Source organism: Cupressus sempervirens, chromosome 10 (genome assembly GCF_028749045.1).
Source record: "Cupressus sempervirens isolate cs-2001-9-10 chromosome 10, ASM2874904v1, whole genome shotgun sequence".
NCBI classification, from domain to species: Eukaryota; Viridiplantae; Streptophyta; class Pinopsida; order Cupressales; family Cupressaceae; genus Cupressus; species Cupressus sempervirens.
Genome location: NC_143127.1, coordinates 899,483,512 through 899,502,862, shown reverse-complemented (window position 1 = coordinate 899,502,862; position 19,351 = coordinate 899,483,512).

Here is a 19,351-nt window from a genome sequence, read left to right as displayed (position 1 = left end):
TCCTCCCTCCCTAAGAAAACCTTTGATGACATCAAGCATGGAGGCAACTTCAATAAGTTTGGTTGTGACTACATCATATGCATCAAATGTCGAATCACTCTTTGCACCAACATAGCTCAGCATATCATTGATAGAAGTGACTTCCATTCATCAATCTTTCTATAGTCTCTCTCTTCTATCAAGTTAAATTCTTCAGTCATCCACTCTCCAATTTTTACTTATTCAGTTTTGAGCTCATCCATGGTACGCACTCCAATTTTGTCTACCTCATTTTTGGATTCTACAATTTTGACTTCATCAATTTTGCATTGTTCTAGCATCTCTGTAAGTATTCCACCAGTTAGTGCTATAATAGTTTTTACTACAAGCCCAAGTATATTACTATTGTTTCTATTCTGGATACTAAAGCAATAAGTGCAAGGACAATTGAGCCTAAGGCTCAGCCGAGTACAAAATTTTTGAAAGGAAAGGGGATAGAAGAAGATATAGGTTTGGATAAAGAAATAGAAATTCCCAAATGGGATTTCTACAATTTTTTTATAGACCAAATGCACATAGTTAGCAAACCTTTTCAGAAAAAGGCCAAGCAGAAAAGATTAAGAGAAGAAAGAAATAGAGAGTACAAGATATTAGATGATGCTAAGAACATTTTATCTAAGGCTATTGGAATTGAGGTTGATTCTTCTCAACCTGTTTTGTTTCAACTTGGTGAAGTAGTTCAAAAGTTTAATAAGGACACAAAAGGACAAGAGAAATTGGTTGAAAAAGAAGAAAAGAAATTCAATAATAAAGTGTTGGAGCACATTGCTCAGCAAATTGTTATTAATCAAGTTGAATTATCAAAAATTTTGGTCAATCTTGAGGCGTCCTGTTCTAATGTGTCATCATTTTTTGCAAAGCTATGTGATGTCACCGAGTATACCAAAGAAGTTAAGAAAAAATTGTCCAAAATTGATACTAATCTTAAGGCAAGTTCTTAGGAGTTGCAACTTGACCCCAGTTCAAGCTTTGCACATTTTAAGAAGATCAAATTTTGGTCAGATATGCAAGAAGAGTTATTAAGAGAAGAAGCAAGGATTCGCTCAACACTATCTGATACCCAAAATATGATCCTTCCTATCATGGAGTCTATGCATAAACATATTGTTTATTCAAAAACACTAATTCATGATAACAACTTTTCTGTTGCTAACCGCATGATTGAATTGTCAATTGGAGTGCAAATTACCATTCATACATGTAAGGTTCTTCAAGAAAATTGGGATTAAACATTAGCAATTACCCTCAAGGTACACTCTAAATTATTATCTCATTTTGGTGTCTTCATGTAAATATGTTGAATAAATCTTTGGCATTACTATCAAAAATGGGTTGAAGAGCAAAGTCAAAGGGGGATATAAGATATGGGAGAAAAGTTAAAAAGAGAGAAGAACAGAGTTACAAGGGGAGAAATCTATATAAGAAAAAAGTTGCATGTACATAATAGATCACATAGTACATGGGAGAGATATGCTATGATGTAGATATACTTTGTAAATATCCTACAAAGATCAATTTTGAAAAATCTCAAAAATTAGACCTAGCTAGTATCACATGGTGATGAATACAAGGTATTTAGTTTTGGGCTAATAAGTGTTTTTATCACTAATGCCAAAGGGGGAGATTGTTGACATATCAGTCAAGTTTTTTTATTAGTGACACACACTTTTTCAAATTCTATATAGCCACCAAGCTTCTAAAGTTGCTATCAATTCCTTTGAACTAGCTCCAGTGGTTACTAAGCAGATTTAGTTGGTGTATAGTTTAGCAGTGCAAATTGAGTAGTTCAATGTATACCAAGTTTATTAGTGGTTACCTAATTTTTAGTTCATGTGATGTGAAGCTAATGGTTATCTTTGATACTTAGTTTGCATGCAATTAGTTCAGATGTGATGAATTAAATGCTAAATGGTTTATTGGATTAAGAATTGAAATTGGTAGAAGTTTTAGAAGTTATTGATTCACCCCTCCCCTCTTAGCAACTTAGCATAGTCTTGAATATTTCCAACAGGTGTTTCAAGTTGACTTTGGTGCTAGTGGTATTGCAATTGGAGCTATTTTGAATGAAGAAGCTAGACCTACTACTTATTTCAGTGAGAAATTGAATGATGCAAAAAGAAATTATTCTATTTATGGTTGGGAATTTTATGCTATACTTCAAGAATTGGAGAAGTAGAGACACTATCTTCTTCCTAAGGAGTTTTTTCTTTCTATTGATCATCAAGCTTTGCAATATTTGAATAGTCAAGGAAAATTTAACAAAAGGCATTTGAAGTGGGTTGATTTTTTTGCAGAGTTATACATTTTATTTGAAACACAAGAGTGGGAAGTCTAATAGAGTTGTAGATGCTCTTAGTAGAAGACAAGTTTTTCTGATAGAAATACAGACAAATATGGTTGGGTTCAATGAACTTAGTGCTTTGTATCTACATGATCTTGATTTTGGAGAAGTGTGGAAGGCTTATACAGAACCTGTTACACTTGACAGGACAAACTGGTCGGATTTCATGATCCAAGATAGTATGTTATTCAAAGGAAGCCAGTTGTGCATTCCTTGAAGTTTAATGAGAGAGAATCTCATCAAGGAGAAGCACAGTGGAGGATTAGCTAGACATTCTGGGGAGATATAAGACCATTGTTTTAGTTGCTAAGAATTATTACTGGCCATAGTTGCAACAAGATCAAATTCTGCAATTGTTTATAGAAAAATGACAATTTTTGGTTGAAAATATGAATGCTTAGGGGGACGTCGTCCCACCAAACATGCCAAAATTTATATGTTGAAAACCTACCTCTTTAGAGCATGCTTAAATAAGACATACATTAGTTCTACATGTTTATATATGAAGATTCAAACAATGAAAACAACTAAACTACTTGAATTTTTCTAACCTAAACAACCAATAGATATGAGTCCCATGCAACCTCAAAGTAGGTCAACAAGGACAACCATGTGAACCTTTTTGGTGTGCTCTAGTCAGATGGATGTGGATATGCTTTTCCAAACACAACGGTTGAGTCCCAAAATGAATGAAATGAAGTATAAGATGCATGAAGCTAACTAGATGTGAGGAGAATGCTCCAAACAATGATTATGGATACATCCATGCTTAAAGCATTCAGGGATGGTGAAGATGGAAGTAAGACAATAAATTAATTTAACCATGCAAATGAAATGAAATTAGCAACTACCAAAGGTTTAAAAAATGCATAAAACAACTAAGAGCTTTAGAACTATACTAACATGATAATAACACAAATGAGGGAGGTTGAAAAATGCTTGAGAAAAGGGCTCCATTTATAAGCTTGAGGGACACCTTGAGGAAGTGACATCTATGTGATTTCCACATAGGTTCCACAAGGGAGACGTACGTACTAAGGGGAAAAGCCATGCAAAGGTCAGCATAAGTCTTTTTGGCATTAAGATGGCTCAAGGTGTGCTCACACATGTGTGAGAAATCTTGGAGAAAGGAATGGGGGACAAGTGTGTAAGAGTGTAAGAGTCAAATGTCACATGTGACTAGGTTTTCCTAACCCTTTGATTAGGATTTTGCAAATGATTAAGGATATGATTAGATAGGAAACTAGGATTAATTAGTGGGTAAGCAAGTGGATAGGCTTAGAAGGATGAGAGTGATGGGTGATAGGCTATGCTTGAGAAGGGATTAGAATTAAATTAAATAGGATTATAGAATTTAATAAAGTGGAGGGAAATTAAATAAAATAGAATTTATTTAAAAGGGGATACATTGAGCATTATGCATTAAATAAATGTAACACATTAGGGGGAAGTATTCAAATTAAAGTTTAAATACATTAGGGAAGTGAACCTATTTAATTAAATAAGTAAAATAATGTGCCAAATATAATTAATTAATAATTAATTAATTATAATGTCAATGTAAATATTAATAAATTAATATAGTGTTTGGGACAATTTTAAGCATCTACAATTCTAACTGAGTGGATCTCCTATTCTCTTTTCAATTTTCTTGTTTCTTTTTGAAGAATAAGGTCCCTTCCAAGTAGATCTTCTATAGCTAGATCTACTTCATTTGAACTTCTTTCTTTCCAAATGTCTTCAATTCTTTCTTCTATGTAGAGACTGTCATTCATCTATGTTTCCAATCCTTTTCTTGTTTTCAAGGATTTAGAAAGTTGATCCTTTAGTTTCTTAATTTATTCTATGGCCACATGTAGATCAAAATTTTCAATTTTCAATGGCTTTCCCTAGCTTGTAAACCTCTGTCGTCTATGATATTTACTCTCAAGTTGCTAAACTTTTTTATATGAGAACTCATCTTTGATACCAATTGTTGAAAATGTAATGCAAGCTTGGTGACTAAGAAAGGGTTGAATCAGGAACCACTTAAACTTCAATCACTTAAACCACTATGATATATTGTCTAATGTATTAAAACATAAAGCATTAAAGTAAAAATACCATAACACAATATTTCATAACCCAGAAACCCTCCAAGGAGAAGGAAAAATTGGCTTGGGGATGACACCCACAATGCTTCACTATTGTAGTAATAAAGTTGGCCTTTTAAGGCTTAAAAATGATCACTTCTAGTAGTCTTACCATGTTAGGAGTAACAAGGATTGTTAGGTCCACCTTGTGAAATGATTGATACAATATAGTTAAGTATGTACTCTATTAGGAGTTTCTGCAAGGATTGTTAGATAAACCCTATCAAAGGATTTATGACTGATACACCTTTTAGGATGAATGAGTGGATTGATCTCTGAAATGCAACTTTGATTGTTGATGAAGATCCTTTTTAGTGAACTAATCACCTGACTATGATAGATGAGTTTCTTCCTTTCCTTGTAATGCTTGTAGCCTTCTAGACAATCTTCTTTTCCATATTTGCTAATGTTCTTCAATTTATGGTACAATAATAATTTTGGATAAGAAAAATACTTGATACTTATATCCATCCAAATAATTCCAAAAAATGACCAAGTTGGCTCAGTTTTATAATTCAGGTTAATGTCTTCCTCGAATGATACTAAAGCCACTCAGTCAATAGTATCACCTTGACTAGCTCTAGCACTTAGTAGATAATGGGTGTTCAATTCACACTGATCATTTAGTAGACACTCCTAACTTGGTTAGCACTATTTTTCTTACTAGATTATCATCCTAGAACACTACTACTCTTCTGGCTTAGTTCACACTATAGCTCGGTACACATAGTCAACTTAGTTGACACTACAACTTTTTACAAGGTCAACTTGTTTTCTTGGAGCCTTTGTGAGCTCGCTTAACACTACATACTAATAACTTGGTTGCAACTATCCTTCCATTATGACTAAGTGATTTGATACCAATTAAAAAAAAATTATGCAATGAGATTAACAACTTACTCATGTAGTCTAATAGATTTTGTGCTCTACACTCTCTCCATGCCTTAGAAAAATTAGGGTCAGTATCATACAACTCTTTGATTTCATCAAAACTAAGAACTTCAACCTTCATCTCAGTCAGCAAAGAGCATATTTTGATCAATGTGTTAGCAAATCAAATAGTGACTCCACTTTTATACTTGATCACAAATATAAAACTCTGCAAGTACTCAACCCACTTCATATGTCTTTGATTCAACTTCTGTTGACTTCCCAAATATCATAAAGATTTATGATCATTATACAACACAAACTCCCTAGGAACCAAATAATGTCTCCACTTCTTCAAGGCTTGAACAATAGCATACAAATCTTGATAATACACATAATACTTCCTTTTAGCATCTTTCAAATTCTCACTAAAGAAAGTAATAGGTTTACTTTCTTCACTCAACACTACTCCTATTGTTGTCCCACTTGCATCATGTTCAATGTGAAATACCTTATTGAAATTAGGAAAAGCCAACATAGGTAACTCAAAACCTTTTGTTTCAAAGTCTCAAAAGTCTTATCAGCTCCACATGTCCACTTAAAACCCTTTTTATCTCCTCTCATTATCTCAGTCATATCATTACAAAGAGAACTGGAATTATTTACAAACTTTCTATAGAAACTAGAAAACCCATGAAATGATCTTACCTCACCCATCTTCTTAGGTGTAGGCCATTCCAAAATTTCTTTAACCATCTTAGAATCCATTCTCAAACCATCAACTGAAATCACAAATCCCAAATACACAACCTCCTCTTGCATAAAAGAACACTTTTCCAAGTTAATCATCAAATTCTCCTCTTTCAATCTCTTCAATAATTGTCTAACATGCTCAAGATGTTCTTCCTTAGTCTTACCAAATATCAAAATATCATCCAAAGAATAATCACAAACTTACCCAAAAATCTCTTGATAACTTCATTCATCAACCTCATGAAAGTACTAGATGCATTTGTCAAACCAAAACGCAATACCAACCATTCATACAAGCCATATTTTGTCTTGAAATAAGTCTTGCATTCATCACCTTATCTAATTTTGATCTAATGATAACCACTCTTCAATCAGTCTTGATAAAATACTTTTCTCCACTTAAACAATCCATTATGTTATCCATCCTTGGCATAGGAAACCTATACTTCACTTTGATCTTATTAATAGAATTGGAATTAGTACACATGGACTCAAACCTTTCAACAACAACCCATGCACTTGTCTATTAAGTTCTTCATTCTCTGTAAGTGTCAATCTATATGGTGCTTTATTTGGAAATCTAGCTCTAGGAATTAGGTCCATATAATGACTTATACTTCTTACTAGTGGTAAACCATTAGGTATATCCTCTACAATAATTTCTTTATACTCATTCAACAAACTTGCAATTTTTGTTGGCACTCAGTCAATACTACCAACTTCTATTGTCACTCAATCATCAATATCTATCATTTAATTACTACTAATCTTTGTCACTCAATTACTACTAACCTATGTCACTCAATTACTGCTAGCACAACTATGTCTTCTAGAATTATGGAGAAAACAAAATTTCTTCTTCTCATTTCCTTTTCCAATTTCTTTCTATTAACCACACAAATTCTCACAATAGTATAATTAACCTCATATGGAGTTTTAATCAAAGGCAAAATACTTTATTTATCCCATTCATCGAAAGCATATATTGATTCAATCTTCCATCGTGCAAAAAATATTTTTCATATTTCCAAGGTCTACCCAACAAAATATGACAATAATCCATAGGCATAATATCACACAGAACTCCATCAAAGTAATGGCCAATCTTGAACTTCACAGTACATTGTTCACTTACCAATATCTTATGCTCATCCTTGATCGATGAAACATGATAGGCTTTGGGATGCTTCAACCTCTATAACTACAACTTTGTAACCAACTCCTAAGGTGCAAAATTTGTTGAACTTCCACTTCCAATGATCACCTTGTAACATTTTCCAGCCATCTTACATCTAGTCTTGAAAATAATTCTCCTTAGGATAGGTTCCTCATCAATTTTCTTATTAGAAAATGTTCTTCTCACCATAAGATTTTCTCCAGCCTTAGGTTCACTTAGTGAACCCTCAAGATCTCCTTGAATCATAGAATTTTTGTTACCTTGTTCATTCTCACCAAAAGATCTACATTCAAAGGATCTATGCCCTTCTTTACCACATCTAAAAAAATAATGACAAAAACCACCTCTAGAATAAGAATTACCTCTTCCTCAATAAGAACTAGTACCTCCTCAGTAAAAAAATTCCTACCTTTCCATTCAGTCTTGCCTTTTTCACCATTCCTCCATTCATATTTTCTGTCATCTTGCACATAATTATTAGATCTACCACCTTCTCCATAAGATCTACCTCTGCCTCTCTAGAATTTTACAACTTCTACCTCTTTTCCTTTGTTCATGCTTCTTTGTCAAGATCTCCTTAGATTTCAAGGAATATTGGTATGGTTCTTCCACACTTTATAGTTTCACAAAACTTATCTTATCTTAAATTCTAGATCCCAATCCATTTAGATACCTTGCAACTTTCTCAACCTCATCATCTACATGTCCAAATCTGATATCCAATCTATAAAATTCCTTAGTATACTCCATCATAGTCATGTCCCTTTATCTCAAATTTTGCATCTTTCTCAACAAGATAACTTGGTAATCAATGAGAAGGAACTTCTTCTTCACCTTGTTCACCATTTTTAGCCAAATATCAATCTTCTCTTTTCCTCTCCTTCATCTATTAATTTGCAAATGCTCCTACCATAGTGAAGCATGACCTTTTAATCCAATAACTGCAATTTTCACCTTCCTATTATTAGTAGTGTTTTCAAACTCAAATAACTTCTCTATCTCAGAGATCTAATCCAACATATCATTGGTGTCCAATTTTCCATCACAAGGAATAACTTCTACAAAAGACTTTGAGTGTTCCCTAGATGATACTCTCAATAACCTTTCCTTGTATTGATCCTCTTTGGCTTCTGGGTTAGGCTTTGGTTCTACAGCTTTGTCATTACTCACATCATAATAATGTGCTCCTCTCCTCTAAGCTATCTCCATAACATCTAACCTAGATTCAATTTGTCTCAATGTATCTAATATGGCATTGTCAAGATTTCCTCTACCTTGAACCATCTTGTGAATAAATTCCTTCAAGATTTGACAGGAACACAACCCAAGCACAGAATGGAAACAACAGAAGAGGGGAAATTATACTAACTAAGAAAATAAGCTAGTACAATTAGTACAGAGAAAATAAACTTCCAAAACATGCCCTAAGGGCTTACAATAGCATAAATTTGCAGATAATTTCTCCTTTCAATACCTCCTCTCAAACTCCACTCCGAACTGCCTTTTACAATGCCAAAAATCTCTTTAAATAGATCCTAGAGGGTTAAGGACTAGGAATAAATTCTAGAAAGTACTAGTAGGCACCCACTAACCAAATAGAAGGCTCTAGAAGGTGCGTTAGAAGTCAGCGCAAATCTAGAAGAATCCAAAAATGGTAACTGAACTTCTGGGAGGCATAACTTTTGAACTATAGCTCCGACTGATGAACCGTTTACATTTTTGGAAAGCTCTCAAAGTGCTCTATAGACCTATGGACAAGCTTTACTTGTCCTCCATTTTTTGGCCCTTTTTGAGGTCATTTAATGCCCCTAACCTAATTTTGAAGCATTCTTAGGAGCTCTCCAAAACCTGAAAAATTGCAATAACTTTCATATCATGGGACCTTTTGACGTGATTCTTTTTTTGGAATGCTCTAAATTAAAATTACATTCATCTGGCCAATTTACACCTCCTAGTTCACCAAAATGATGGCTCAATTACATACTCCTATTTTTTTAGGATTTACACGAACACTGATAGTGGAACTATGAGAGTTGGAACCTTTATTTGACCCAAATGGGTATCCAAAAATGGAAACACATGAAACAAAAACTAAGTCTAAGTACATTTTTTTTGGGTGACACAGGATTGCCCTTATACCTCTGGATGCTCCTGCATCAGACACCCAGGTTAGATTGAAAAGTGACCCTGTCACTTTATGAATGGTAGAGGAAATCCCAAATGGGAAACCTCAGCTGCTGAAATCCAAGTTGAGTCCTCGATTGGTCGTCCTTTCCATTTGACCAAATACTCTTCATACTGCCTATTTCTAGTACTCCTACTCACACGATGATCTAGAATGTCTTCTATCTCCTCCTTCTTAGAAGCAAGAATCGGACATGGCTCTAACACCAGCTCCTCATCTGCACCATCATCATGATACTCTGTTAAGTCTGCAATGTTGAAAATGGGAGAAATGTGAATACCATCTGGCAGCTCCACCTCATATGCATTTCCTATGTCATGTTTCTTCAAAATTTTGTAGGGGCCAAATTTCTTCATTTTCAGCTTGTTGTAAGTACCGGCTGGAAATGTTTCTTTTCGTAACTGCACCATGACTAGATCCCCTACTTGGAATTCCTTATGTCTTCTCCTTTGATCAGCCCTAGCTTTATACTCTTGATTCATCTTGGTAATGTGTGCCTGAACCTCCTCATGTAGACGCTTGATATGTTCGGCAAATTCTTCTACTTCAGCACTTGTCCTCTCCCCTTGCTCTATCTTCCTCAATTCTGGTGCAGTCCTTGGGCTATTTCCATATATAATTTGGAATGGTGATTTTCCAGTACTCCTATTTACAAAGTTATTATAAGAAAACTTTTCCTGTGGTAGAATAAAATCCCATCCCTTGGGCTTATCCCAAACTAAACATCTCAGCAAATTGCCCAGACTTCTATTTACCACTTTAGTTTGGCTGTCAATTTGTGGGTGATGCGTGGAACTAAATTTCAAGTCTATTCTCAACTTTTTCCACAATGTCCTCCAGAAATACCTCACAAATTTAGTATCTCTGTCAGAAACTATACTCCTTGGAATATCATGTAGTCTTACCACCTCTTTGAAAAACAAGTTTGCAATATGGACAACATCATGAGTTTTGTGGCATGGAATGAAATGTGCCATTTTGGAGAACCTATCAACCACCACGAATATTGAGTCATTACCCCTTTGTGTCCTTGGAAATCCAAGAACAAAATCCATACTTATGTCCTCCCATGGCCTTGATGGAATAGGCAATGGCTGATATAGGCCAGTATTGTGACTAAATCCCTTGGCAACTTGACAAACCTGGCAACAATGTACAAACTTCTTCACATCCTATGAAATTTGAGGCCAAAAATAATGTTCTCTAAGAATGGCAATGGTCTTATCTCAACCAAAATGTCCTGCCATCCCTCCACTGTGTTTCTCCTTAATCATATTTTCCCTCATAGAACTCCTTGGAATGCATAATTGATTGCCCTTGAATAGCATACCATCCTGAATCAGATAGTCTAACCACTTAGTTCTATCTACAACAACAGGTTCTTTACAAGCTTTCCATGCTTCAAAAAAATTAGGATCCTTAGGGTACAAATTCTTGAGTTCATCAAACCCAACTACTTCAACCTGCATTACTATAAGCAACAACTATCTCCTACTTAGTGCATCTGCAACCCTGTTAGATTTTCCACTTCTATGCTTCAACACAAATGTATAACTCTGCAAGAACTCTACCCACTTCATATGGCTCTGATTCAATTTACCTTGGCTATTTAGGTACTATAATGCCTGATGTTTAGTATACAAAACAAATTCCTTTGGCAATAAATAATTCCTTCATTTCTTTAAGGCTTGGACTATTGCATAGAACTCCTGATCATAAACAGAATACTTCTTCTTTGCACCATTCAATTTTTCACTAAAATATGCAATAGGCTTACCTTCTTGGCTTAATACAGCCCCAATAGCACTGCCGCTAGCATCACAATCCACCTAGAACACTTTTCTAAAATTTGAAAGTGCCAATATAGGTTGTTCTATCACCTTCTTCTTCAGCAATTCAAAACTTCTTGTAGCTGCTGTAGTCCATTTGAACTCTTTTCTATCCCCTCTTATTGTATCAGTTAGGGGTGCACATATGCCACTAAAATTCTTAATAAACTTCCTGTAAAAACTAGCCAAACCATGAAATGATCTTACCTCAGTAGCAGACCTTGGAGTAGGCCATTCCAAGATGGCTTTTACCTTCTCTGGATCCATTTTGAGACCTTCAGGTGATATAACAAACCCCAAATAGACTAACTCCCTTTTTGCAAAGATACACTTCTTCATATTAATTAACAGTTTCTCTTCCCTTAGCCTTTCAAGGACACTATGAATATGTAATAAATGTTCTTCCAAAGTCTTGCTGAAAATTAAAATATCATCCAAATAAACAATAACAAATTTTCCCAAGAACTTCTTAAGTACCTCATTCATGAGCCGCATGAAGGTGCTTGGGGTGTTGGCATGACTAACCACTCATAAAGACCCTCCTTGGTCTTGAAGGCTATTTTCCACTCATCTCCTTCTCAAATCCATATCTGGTGATAACCACTCTTGAGATCTATCTTTGTGAAGTATTGAGCTCCACTCAAGCAGTCCATAAGATCATCCATTCTTGGCAAAGGAAACAAGTACTTGATAGTTATCCTATTTATAGCTCGAGAGTCTGTACACATCCTCCATTCTACATCCTTCTTTGGTGCAAGTACTGTAGGTACTGCACATGGACTTAGGCTCTCCCGAATCAAGCCCTTCCTCAATAGCTCCTGAACCTATCTATTTAGCTCCTTTGTTTCAATAGGAGTCATCCTGTGAGCAGCCTTGTTAGGCAAACTAGCTCCTGGGATTAAATCTATCTAATGACTAATTTGCCTTACTAGTGGAAATCCATCTGGAACATTATTAGAGATAATATCTCCAAATTCACCTATTAAATCTGAAACTTCAAGTGGTATTTCACTACTACCTTCTTTATCTTTCCTAGGAATCAAAGCATAGCACATACGCTGGTGTTTCATGCCATCTAAAAACTTTCTTCCATCAATAAGACAAATCCTAGCACTGCTACATACCTTTTTGCCTTCCTTTCTCATGGGCTTAAATTTGTGGTGAACTCCATCCTTTGTTAGAGAGTATGTGTTTGCATGACCATCATGTATTGCATGCCTATCAAACTACCATGGTCTACCCAACAATAGATAGCAAACATCCATCTGAATAACATCACAGAGAACTTCATCATGGTAACTCCCAATTTTGAATTTTACTAAACATTGTTCACTTACCAGGACCTTATGATCATCTTTTACCCAAGCAATCTGATAGGGCTAGGGATGTTTCTCCCTCTTGAGCTTCATCTTAGAGACCATCTCTTCTGATACCAAGTTATTAGTGCTACCACCATCAATGATCACGTCACAATATTTATCCTCACACTTGCATTTGGTATGGAACAAACTCCTTTGTTGTCCTGCTTCAATCTCGCCACTTAGTAGGACTCTTTCATTTACCAAGGTCTCTCCTCTTTCTGCATCCTCATCCACATGAGCAACCCTAGCTTGGCCCTCATCTCTCCTATTTGTCCTTCCTTGTCATTGAGGGCATTCAAAGGCACAATGACCTTCTTCATTGCAATGGAAACAGGTACCATGAAAGCCTCCTCTTCCTTGTCCACATCCTCTACCTCTTCCTCTTTGATTTCCAAAGTCTTGATCATGGGAGCGGTTGAAACCCTCATTCCTCTGGTTTCTGCTAGTAACCACATCTTCATTTTTCTTTTGGGTTTCATTGTGGCCTCCTGATGTCCTACCACTTCCCCTTCATCCTTGACCACACCCTCTTTGTCTTCCTTCAAACCTTTTATTCAGCTTCTTTTCAACTCGTAGGGCAAACTGGTATGCCTCTTCAATGCTGGTCATTCTTACCAGACTTAATTCCTCCTGGATGCTAGGTCACAACCCACTGATATGACGAGAAACCTTCTCCTTATTTACTTCTACATGCCCTACTCTAATCAAGAGTTGATAAAACTCCTCTATATTCTCTTGGACTGATCTTCCTGCTTGCTTTAACCCATGCATCTTCTTAAAAAAATCAAGCTCGTAGTCCACAAGAATGAACTGCTTCTTCAATTTGTCCACCATGTGATCCCACCTTGTGATCTTCTCCTTTCCTATTCTATTTCTTTCCAATTAAACCTCTTGCCACCAAATTTTGGCATGGCCTTTTAGTTTGGCCTTTGCAAACTTAACCCTATCTAGGTCCCTGATACCCTCATACTCAAAGTATTCTTCTAGTTCATTGATCCAATCGATCAACTATCTGGTTTCAAATTTCCTAAAAATACACCCACTTCAATTGTAGGTCTTTTCGCAAACTTAGTAATGGCCCTAAAAAGCCTTTCCTCTACCTAATTCAGAACTTCCCCACCAAATTCCCCTTTTGGTCTAATTTCATCTTCTTCATTATCATCCTCACTGTCGTCACCTACAACAACATTTGTTCCTCTACGGAGCTCCTCTTACAATGCTTGTACCTGCCTTTGGAGGACTCTAACCTCCTCAAGATTAATAGCTCTAGCCCTTCTGCCACGCTCTCTTCATGGAGGCATCCTCTAACTCGAACCCACAACCACACATTCTTGGTGCAAACTGCCTCACTTTCGACGCTCTGTCTACACACTCAGAAAAACCCTCTTTTATACCACTTGATGGGAACACAACCCAAGCACAGAATGGACACAACAAAAGAGGGTAAATTATATTAACTAAGAAATTAAGCTAGTACAATTAGTACAGAGAAAATAAACTTCCAAAACATGCCCTAAGGGCTTACAATAGCATAAATCTAGAGATAATTTCTCCTTTTAGTACCTCCTCTCAAACTCCAGTCTGAACTACCTTTTGCAATGCCAAAAATGTCCTTAAATAGACCCCAGAGGGTTAAGGACTAGGATTACATTCTATAAATTACTAGTAGGCATCCACCAACCAAATAGAAGGCTCCAAAAGGTGCATTAGAAGTCGGTGCAAATCTAGAAGAATCCAAAAATGGTAACTGAACTTTCGGGAGGCATAACTTTTGAACCGTAGCTCTGATTGACGAACCGTTTACATTTTTGAAAAGCTCTCGAAGCACTCTATAGCCGTACGGGCAAGCTTTTCTTTTCCCCCTTTTTTGGCCCTTTTTGAGTTCATTTAATTCCCCTAACCTAACTTTGAAGCATTCTTAGGAGCTCTCCAAAACCTAAAAAATTGCAATAACTTTCAAACCGTGTGACCTTTTGACGTGATTCTTTTTTTGGAATGCTCTAAATTACAATTACATTCATCTGGCCAATTTACACCTCCTAGTTCACCAAAATGATGGCTCAATTACATACTCCTATTTTTTCAAGATTTACACAAACACTGATAGTGGAACTATGAGAGTTGGAACCTTTATTTGACCCAAATGGGTATCCAGAAATGAAAACGCATGAAACAAAAATGAAGTCTAAGTACATTTTTTTTGGGTGACACAGGATTGCCCTTATACCTCTAGATGCTCTACAATTTATAAGTCAAATCCATAGATCTTCAACCCTAAAACCAAATTCAATTAGGGTTCTATATAATCCAATCTCCACAAAGATTAACTTGGCTCTTATACCACTTGGGGCAAATAGGGAATGAATAGTTAGGGCCAAAGGCACACCTAACTATCCAAACTACCTTGTCAAGTAAATACAATGGAAGAAAACACACAAAGAACAACACCAAGGAGAAGGAGACAAAAACACTTTTATTGATTCATTAAATTATCAACATACATGCCTAGCTATAAGGCTTTATGGGTTATGACGATATGCAAAATATAACTTCAAGATCTAAGATCCATCTTCAAATTTGAAATTCTAGAACATCTTTTCTAAATTCTCTAAGTCTTTCCCATCCTCCTTCTGAACTAAACTAGATTCCTCTACTTATACTTGTTGGCTTATAAGAGATTCTAAACCATTAGATAAGAGAAAGACTAACCTCAAAATGGTTTTCACTCATCCCAAGACAAGATGCTATCATTAAATTCATGATCCAAATTAAATACTTTAGTCATCTCAAACTAAACACCAATCATAGATAAAAATTGATCAAAGAAGTACCTAAGCATCAATAAATAGCTGGTTCACTTAGCACATGAAGGAACACTCGATCAACACAAAACAACTTGCTTAACACTACAAAAAATTAGTCAACACTAAAAAGCTTGGTTGACACTGAAGTCATTCAGTTAACACTAAATCTACTCAATTAAGATGGAAGGGACTTGGTTAACACTAAATCAGCTTGGTTAACACTATTAGAATGAAAAAAAGAGAAGGATTGCAAGGCAACCCAAGATGCTTTTGCATCACATTTAGTTGCTATTAGATTCTTGTCTTTAGGTCTAGGAACCAATTTCCATGTATCATTCTTCACAATATGATCTATTTCGTCCTTCATTTCTTAAATCCAATGATCATCCTTGCATGCCTCATCTACACTCTTGGGTTCAACTTGAGAGATTAAACACAATTCTTCATGTACCATGTTTCTTTTTATAACTCCTTTTTCTTTACTTCCGACAATCTAATTAGTAAGGTGATTCTTTGTTAAATTCCTATTCAATGTACATATTGTTTTTTCAACTCATACATCTTCTCTCTATTCAACAATTTTAACATTATTATACAAATTATTTTTAGTCTCAAAGAAAAATTCAACATTTTCTATAAAAGGTTTAGGATTATCTTCCTCTTCATTAAAACTATAATCCAACATTCTCTCTCTAACTCCAAACTTTTTATGCACTTTTACATTTGTGCACTCAACGATAGTCTTAGTTCTTTAATTAAAAGATCTATAAGATTTTCTTATAAGTGAATAACTAAGGAACACTCCTTCACTTCTTCTTGCATCAAACTTACAAATATCATCATCACTCTTTATATAACACTTACTTCCAAAAATTCTAAAATACTTTATTGGGGATGCATGTCTAAACAATAATTCATAGGGAGTTCTATTTGTACTTTTTCTAATCTATATTCTCTATTGTGTATACTATTGTTGACTATTCCTCTCCAAAATGTATTGGATACATCATTCTTAGACATCATGGCTATTCCTTCTTCTATTGTAGAGCTATTTCTTCTTTCAATAATCTCATTTTTCTCAAGGGTATTAGGTGCTAATAGTTGTCTCTTAATTCCATTCTCTTCACAAAAGGTGTTAAACTATCTCAACATAAACTCTCCACTTCTATGTGATCTCATTTTTTTAATTTTTACTCCTAACTCATTCTCAACCTTGCTCTTAAAAACTTAAACTATTCAAATGCCTCTAACTTTTCTTTAAGAAATTCAACTGACATAGTTCTAGTGAAATCATCCACAAAAATCATAAAGTACATTTCACCATAGAATCCTCTTGTTCTAGTAGGACCACTCAAATCTATATGAACAATCTCCAATTTTTCTATTATAGTGAACTTTTTACTAGGAAAGGAAACTTTCTTCTACTTTTCCAAAATATATGCTTTGGCACACAACATTATTAGGCTTCACAATTCTAGGTAGATCTCTAACAACAAATGTACTACTAGCCTTCACAATATTATCAAAGTTTAAATGAAAAAATCTTTTATGTTGTAACCAAATGTTGTCCACTTTTGTAACCAAACAATTTATCTCTATAGGGTTCAATTGAAAAACATTACCTCTCAATCTTCTACCAGTGCCAATCAACTTACCCTCTTTATCCTTAATAATGCATGTCTTTTATGTGAATTACAACTAATAACCTTTATCAAACAACTATCCTATGCTCAATAGGTTATGCTTTAATCCATCATCAAAATAGATATCATTAGTGTTAGTCTTTCCATCAAGAGTAATATGCCCTATTCCCTTGATAGGATAGGTTGCATTGTTACTAACTCTGACAATTCCTCTATCATGATTATTGAACATAACATACTTATTCATGTCTCTAGTTATATGATGTGAGAAACCACTATCTATAGTCCAATTCGATCTCTTTTCAACTTGTCAAACTAGGGATTTTTCTTCTCTAACATTAGGATTTTCTTCCTTTATAACTAAAAATCCTAATTCATTATCACTTTCACTTTGAATTCTTTCATCGAACTAATCATCTTCATTTGCATAAAAAAAATATCTAGGCCTTCTAGATTTGAAATTCTTCTTATATTTTTTCTCTCTTTTAGGACACTTAGAAGCATAATGACCAAATTCATTGCAAGTACAACATTAATTTTTTTTCTTACCATCTAGTTCTCTTCTTACAAGTAGGGAAATTCCTTTTTCAATTCATCTATTCTACTCAGATCTAGATCTAGTGTTACTAGTATAGTATCTACTAGTTCTTTCACTTCTTGATAAAGAAGGGTTAAAACTTAATGTACTAAGGGTTATCTCCACTCTAGGAAATTCTCTAGATTCTTTCAAGCTTGCTTCTATTCCTTCCAATCTTCCAAGTAGTATCTCTTTGGTAAACTTCTTAGTACAGGGTATCACTAGCTTAATCATTTGTGATGTTTTCATAAATGGTGGTGTCAAATTTTTCAAGATCTTCCAAATAACCTCATCTTCATTTTTTGATCCATTATAAGATTTAATTCCTACAATAATTTCTAACATTCTACCAACATAGATTCTTATAGATTCATCTTCCATCATTCTAGCATCTTGAAACAAACATATCAAATTTTGTAATTTGATTCTTTTGTCATGTGCGTCACCTTTGAATGTAGTTTCTTAAGCTTTCTAGATTTAATGAGATGCATCTAAAGATTTTATCTAATTTCATTTATTCTCAAGAAAAGGTGACAATAATGCTTCTTTAGCAAGCATATTTCCCATAAATAGATCCCTTTCATCTTCACTACATTTCTCATGTTTGCTTTCTTCCAAAATCTTATTTCCATTATTTGTCATCAGCCAATACCCTAGACCCATACATAGCAAATGATTCTTCATCTTCTCTTTCCAGCTATCATAGTTAACTTCATCAAATTTAGAAATTATTTTTTTCTGAAGTAACTTGCCATTGATCTCCTTAAGATAAGTTTTCTTCAAGGACATGATGCTCTGGTACCAATTGTTAGAATGTAAAGTCCACCAAGATAATTGAGAGGGAGGGGGGTGAGGGGGCGAATGGGTTATCCAACTATTTAAAAATTTATCAACCTTATTAATCCTTAACCATGTGAGCAATATAATTAGCAACTATAAGAAGATACCCATACATAATAACACCAAATATGTTAACTAGGGAAACCATTGATCACTGGGAAAATCCCAATGGGGATGGTACCCACAAAATTATGTACTAATATATAATTTTCTTATAAGATGATTGAATCTATTAGGAGCCAATGAAATACATTTAGTACATATTAGCCCCTATTGGGATACTTTGAATCCATCTTAGGATATTCCAACCCTGCCAGTAGTTGTAGAAAGCAAAAGGACCCACTATCCAAACATCTTTAGGGGAAAGACCACATTACTTAGCTTCAAACTAATCTATGTATTATTCCTTGCAAAATACATGAAATGAATTATCTCAAACTCCTCTATGCTATTGACCAGACTAATCCTCTTCTGATCTCGATACTAGATCACGAAACCCCATCCCATAATCCCTTAGATCTCTTATTCACATTTACCAAATACTTGAATACACACTTTCTTACTTACTCATCATAATTAATAATAAGGATAATAACCTTCCTTTATACCATATCCTCAAAATAATTCCTTGAGTCAACCTTGAGGCTTTCCCAATTAATTATAATAGGACCTCCTCATTAAGATATAACAATCATTTGATAATTGTACAACAATTTTGGCTCACAATATTTATAATTTTTCACATGTGCAACTAATGACCTTGTGCACTTACTAATGTCATCGTTAGGATGTTTATATCA